This window comes from Mirounga angustirostris, unplaced genomic scaffold (genome assembly GCF_029215605.1).
Source record: "Mirounga angustirostris isolate CCGP_5_RB_7025 unplaced genomic scaffold, mMirAng1.0.hap1 SCAF_6, whole genome shotgun sequence".
In the NCBI taxonomy this organism is placed as follows: Eukaryota; Metazoa; Chordata; class Mammalia; order Carnivora; family Phocidae; genus Mirounga; species Mirounga angustirostris.
This window is the reverse complement of record NW_026991714.1, coordinates 27,942,414-27,948,874: the sequence shown is the minus strand read 5'-3', so window position 1 is coordinate 27,948,874 and position 6,461 is coordinate 27,942,414.

The following is a 6,461-nucleotide window of genomic DNA, read 5'->3' as shown; positions in this document are numbered from 1 at the left end:
AAATGGGAGACAGAGCAGGCTCTAGCTCTGCACTGGGGTTTGGCTCAGCGTGGGAGAGACCAGAGAAAGCAAAAGGCTACGTGAAGGAAGCACAGCCAGCCCAGTCTGGTCTAAGAAGAGAGTAGGGACTTGATGCCAGCCTTAGCCACCATCTGCTCTGCCCCTCAAGGCCCTGGGACGGCCAGAAGGACCCTGGGATTCCAGCCTCAGGGTGGCTGGGCTGCAGCTGCAGTTCTGAGCTCCAGGTGGTGCCAATCCACTGACTTTCAGGAAGCCTCTGACAACCCAGCTGGCTCAGTCTCTCCGTCTATCTACCTAGCTTGCTCCCGTGGACAGCATCAGGGTGGTCCCAGGGCCTTAGACCTGACTGGGGCTGCATGCATGCAAAGTACACTCAGTGGGTGGAAATCCGCACCCATTTCTTTGGTGGCGGGGCCGGCTGCTCAGTGAGAAGGCCCTTCCTCCTTGCCCACTGCCCCCATCCTTGCATAAAGTGGAACCTTTCACCGCCTGACCCCTTTGAGGACAACGCCTTACTTCCCTCCTCCAGGAGACAAGGTGACAAGGACAGACCCTGAATTCCAATTCTGGGGCTGCCCCCCTCCCCCTCAGCCATGTGACCTTGAACAAATCACTTCCCTCTTGGGTCTCTGTGGCAAATGTGGTAGAGGGGTTGGGGGCCTGTGGGAACTCTTAAGATTGCTTCCAGAGGGCCTCCTCCAAGTCCCACGGAGCCGTGGCTGACCCTGCAGGCAAGAGGGTCCCCAGTCCTCAAGCCTAGGTCCTGGGACATCTCACGGTTTCCAAACAAGTGCAAGCACAGGTCCCCGACATGCCGACATGCCGTTTCTGCTCACTCTCTTAGGGTTTCTTTGCCTTTTTTTTTTTCCCCCTTCTTTCCTGGATGAAATTCCTGCCAGCTGGGAAGGAAGGAGGGAAGGGGAGCGAGCCACAGCGCAGAAAGTTTCCTTGACTCCTCCTCCCCCTGTGTCTCTCTCCCTTGCCAAGCCCAGCCTGTGAAACTGAATAACGAAGATCACTCAACAATGCCTGCCCCTCTCTGACTGCACCGGCCCCGCGCTGCCGCCGCCGCGGCCGACGACACCCAGCAGAGCCCACGGGGCGGTCCCCACCGACGGCGCAGCCCGCCCGCCCGGCCGCGGGACCCAGAGGCGAGCAGCGGCCGCCACCGCGCCGGAGCGCCCGCCAGGTGCCCCGGCCGCCGGCCGCCGAGATGCCCAGCCCGCCCGGACTCGGGGCGCTGTGGCTGTGCGCTGCGCTGTGCGCCTCCCCGTGCGCCCCCCAGTCGGGCCCCGCGCCCGCCGCCTGCCCGGCCCCCTGCCACTGCCAGGAGGACGGCATCATGCTGTCGGCCGACTGCTCGGAGCTCGGGCTCTCCGCCGTGCCTGGGGACCTGGACCCCCTGACGGCTTACCTGTGAGTACTGGCCCGCACGCCCCTCCCCGCTCCCGCCTGGCCGCCGCTAGCGCCCAGCTCCGGCCTCAGGCTAGGGCACCTGCCAGGAGGGTGCCGGGAGGCATGGGCATCCGGGGAGGGCTCTTCCCCTTCCAAGTGGACTGCTGCGGGACTGGGGTGAGGCGTGCCCCTCCGGGGGGGGGGGGGCGGAGGTGAGTCTGAGACTGTGGACCAGACAAGTGGTGAGGCTGGGCTTCCCTTGGTTTCTCAGTGGCCCCTGTCTGGGGTTCACTGTGGGAGCTCAGGCTTGGTAAGAGGTGGGTGTCTGGACCCTGGAGCTGGGGGGCCCTGGGGCTGCTTTCTCCCCCTGCACAGCAGTGCCCAGACGGTGGCTCAGCGTGAAGCTGACTGATTTGGTGGTAGAGCAGAGGGGTGGGGCCCCAGTGGGGTGCAGAGATGTCTGCTCCTCTGCATGCAAGGAGAGCAGAGCTGTCACACAGGCTGGGTGGCCTCCCCCGGGGGGAGGGTATCCTAGAAGCTGGGAGAGGGGCCTAGCTACTCTTGGCTCCTCCAAAAGGGCCCCTGCCAGCACCATCTCCCTCTGCTGAGGCCTCCTGTCTCCCCCGGGGGCCTCCCTGAAGTCATGTCCCAAGAGGCCGCGTTGGAGACACTAATTTGTGGGCAGGCGCCGAGGCCAAAAACCAGAGAACCATTTTTAGAGCTGAGTTGGGGTGAGATGGCACGTGAAGGGGACCCTATTGGGGGCAGCTGTCCCAGGGAAGGCTCAGAGGAGCTTCCCCCTCAGGGCCTGAGGGCTGGGGGCACTCCCTGCTCCCACCTGGGCAGGAGGAGTGTGTGAGAGTGCATTCCAGACCACCTAACCCCACCCCACCTCTGCTCTGGGAAGGAACCCCCCCCCCCCCAGCCCTGCCCAGGCTCCTTCACCTTTTCTCAGAGGAGTTCAGGTGGGAAAGTACCGGACCATCTGTCCCGGGGATAGGTTCTGGGGCTCCAGGACCTGGGAGCTCTGAGGAAGAGGGGGCTGGGCTAGTTTTCACAGGAGCCCAGCAAGTGTCTGTTGAGCTAAATGGGATCCGACAATCAGTTGTGAGGGTGTCCTGGTGGCACGTGGAGGGTCCTGATTGCAAGCCTTCATGGAGCTCCCTTCCCAGTCCTTCTGTCCCTAGTTGGATGTCCGTCGCCACTTCAAGAGGCACAGGCTGGGGACGAGGGCAGGGAGTGAGAGGAGAAAATAGTGTCCATATTCCAAAAGGGCAAATTGAATCCTTCACAGCCCGGGAGGTGAAGGCAGGGGTGAACGCTGTGAGCCCCTTGGGGGGCTGGGAGGCTGCCCCACAGCTGGCGGAGGAGGGCTGGCTCTGGCCCCCATGTCTGCTACAGCTAGGGCAGCCCCACTTTTAACCATTTTATATATTGGGGGTATATGACATTGTTTCATTTGAAGACAGGGTTCTGGGGCTAGAAAGAGTTTGGAAATGGCATCTGTAGAGTCTTTCTCCGGGGGAGCAGAAGGAAGGGCCTTTTCCTGGGTTGAAGGAGGTGGGGGGGCTTCCAGAAATTGATTGCTCCAGTCTCCTTTCTCAGCACCTGTCTTTCTAGACTGACCCTTTTACTGGAAGAACTTGGGGAAGGAGAGGTACAATGCCACCTTTGGAATCCAAGCGTCCCGCCATCCAGGCTGATGGGAGATTTTCCACCACCTTGTCACAGTTCCCTGGAGCTGTGAGATCTGCACTTGGGTTCAGTGGAGGTGGCACTTTCTGAACTTGTCTTGTGTCTCTGTGGGAATAGAGAAAGCCTTTCCCTCCCAAGACTCAGACTTGTGGGAGAGGGGAGGAGACGGAGTAGGGTCCTGAGGCAATGTGGGGGATTTAGCAGTGGGCTCTGGAATACTGGAGGGAGGTGGGAGAGAACCATGTCCCCTGCCCTGGGCTGTGGATGGGTCCCATGTGGATGGTGGATGAAGGGGTCTCTGCTGGGGGCAGCTGGCCTGAGGGTGGCTCAGAGGAGGAGCCTTCTTTTTTTGCCTCTCAGGAAGGTGGAGCAGGCATGAGGGTTGTCACCGAGAAGAGCAAGGGCAGGGAGGTCGTGGGGCTCCCTTCCTCCTCAGCAATGTCAGGCAATGCCCAGTCTGGCCTTGCCTCAAGGAGCCCAGCTCTAGCGGAGGATGGTGCAGATTTGTATTTGATGATGGAACCCAGAGTGCCTCTTTGTCTCGGCCCCCAAACCCTGGTTCCTTCCCAGCTTTGTCACCTACTGAGTCACTGAACTCCTCTGAGCCTCAGGCTCGTCATTTGTGCATAGAGAGAAACAGGTAGCAGGGAGGATTAAATGAGATAATATGTCAGTATGAAGTCCCCGGCACAGCGCCTGACACACGGGGGGTGATGTAGAAATGGTGGCTATTATTATCATGCCTGCTGTTGGGTGTGCAGTGGAGATGGAAGCAAGCTCCCAGGACACTTCACATAGGAGGGAAATTGAGTCCAGGGATGAGTGTAGAACTCAAGGGAGGGGCGCCGGGCTGGCTCAGTCAGTTGAGTGTCCAACTCTTTTTTTTTTTTAAAGATTTTATTTATTTATTTGAGAGAGAGAGAACGAGAGAGAGCACATGAGAGAGGGGAGGGTCAAAGGGAGAACCAGACTCCCTGCCGAGCAGGGAGCCCGACGCGGGACTCGATCCAGGGACTCCAGGATCATGACCTGAGCCGAAGGCAGTCGCTTAACCAACTGAGCCACCCAGGCGCCCCTGAGTGTCCAACTCTTGATTTTGGCTCAGGTCCTGATCTCAGAGTCCTGGGATTGAGCCCCACATTGGGCTCTGCGCTCAGCACGGAGTCTGCTTGTCCCTCTCCCTCTGCTCCTCCCCACCTCCCCCAACTCTCTCTCTCTCAAATAAATAAATAAATAAATAAATAAATAAATAAATAAATAAGTAAGTAAGTAAGTAAGTAAGTAAAATCTTTAAATAAAAAGAACCCAAGGGAATGGTCTGTGGCAGGAAGAAGAAAGGTGTGTGCTAGGGAGTCATCTGTGGGTGCTGGTCTTGCTCAATGCTTGGTTGTTCTGGGGGCCTGGGGTCCAAGGAGTTGGTTGACGGTGGGGGTGGGGGTGGGAGGGGAGTGGACTCTTAAGTCTTCCTGACACGGGGTCAAGAAGGTGAAAGGTAAGATTAAAGCACTTGGGTGTACAGAAGTGGCAGGCCAGAGGGTACTTGAAGATCCTTGGAAGGAGCCATAGATTGAACCATAGGCAGTACCAAGGAACTAAGGACTCCAGAAGATACCTGGGGGCCCTAGACCTGCCCCAATAAAAATTACTTCACATCTGCTTCCCCACCCCGGGAAGGTGAGAGTCCCTCCTTCTAGTCAATTACCTCTCGTGGTGCACACACCTCTACCTTCCTCCATCTTGGTTCTAGTGAAGACCAGAAAGTCTTTATACCCAACTGCTACCCTTTGCTTTGACACCTAAGTCCAAAAATTATGATTCTTTTGGGGCCCAATGCCAGCCCTGTTTGATCAGGCTTGGGAGGACAGACTTGAAATACCCCCAATCTTTCAAGGATCTCTCATTTTTTGAAGTCTCCTCCCAAACTGAGTTGCCATGAGCCTCACTGGGGTTTAGACCTTCTTCCTGGGTAGGGCCTATTCTGGTAAACCATCTGGAGGAGGTGGAGCTCTGGGGCATTCCAGCCTGATGGTGACGTGAAGACAGGATGCCTCTTGCTGTATTCTACCCCACATACACACAGTGAAGGGACAGGGATGTCCAGAGAGCAAATACTTGTTGGCAAAGACCCAGAGTTGACCCCAAGTAGGAGAATCTGAGTAGTTACTCTCTGTTCCTCCTTTTGCTTCCAAAGTTGAGCCGTATCAGGAGCGGATGGTGGGAGAAAAGCCTTCTTGGGAGGTGAGTTGTAAAAGGCCTGAGGTCCCTACACTTGCAGTTGGCCCTGAGCATCCATCTCCATCACCCACTGATTTGGGGGCAAAGAGAGGGGCCGCCCCTCTGGGCAGCCTTAGTCAGGTTGCTCATTGCCCTCTTGGGACTTCACTCCCTTTCAGACTGCCATGATAACCACTAAGCTTGTTTGTAAGGTCAGCTGTTTGTGTGTGTGTGTGTGTGTGTGTGTATTCTAGGTAATTTGCATCCTCCTCATCACTGCGTGGGGGATGCCCATGACCAGATGGAGGCAGGCCACAGGGGGAGGGCAGAGGGGTTGAGAGCACAGGCATCAGCCACAACAGAGCGGGGGATGACTCATCACTAAGCTGTGAACCTGGGCCAGTTGGTCTGTGACTTAGTTTTCTCATCTGTAAATGGAGCTAATATCTACCTCATAGGGTTGCTGTGTGGATTCACTGAAGTAGTGTTTGTAAAGGGTCTGGCATGGTGTGTGGCCTGTGGGAAGAGCTCAGTCAGTGTTAGCCAGTATTGTTATTAGGGTGACTGGGGCCAAGAAGTGTTAGGCATGGAAGTCTTCCTGGAGGAGGAAGTCCTGGAGCCAGCACTGGGAGGAGAGGAGGAGCACTGTTCTGTGAAAGGCGTGGGATGGGGTGTGTGTGGGTGTGGGTGTGGGTGTGTGTGTGGTGGGGCCACGAGAAGGAAGAGTGGCTGGCAAGGAGACAGAAGTTGCTATACTGGGGACCCGGAGTAGCTATAGTTTTCGGCTGGCTGGTGCAGTCTTAGGGCATCGGGGCAGGAGGTGGACCCTGGATGGAAGATGCCAGCCTCCTCCCAACATGTCCCGATGGGCCTTTCAGGGCCTGTCACAGGAAGAAGCAGAGAAGCAAGCAGCTTCAGTGGATAAGAGCTGGCCTTGGGCAGGATGTACCCGGGGGCTCAATGTGCCCGGTCTCCTGTCTCACCTCCAAGGCTACCCTCCCTGGGTCAGGCCTCAGTTTCCCTTTCTGGTAGATTCTAAGAGCCTGAGCCATCTCTGCCTTCCTGAAACCTGGGATTTGTGAGTTCTAATCCTCGGTCCCTCAGTTGCTGTGATGCGAGCCCCCAAACTTTTCTGG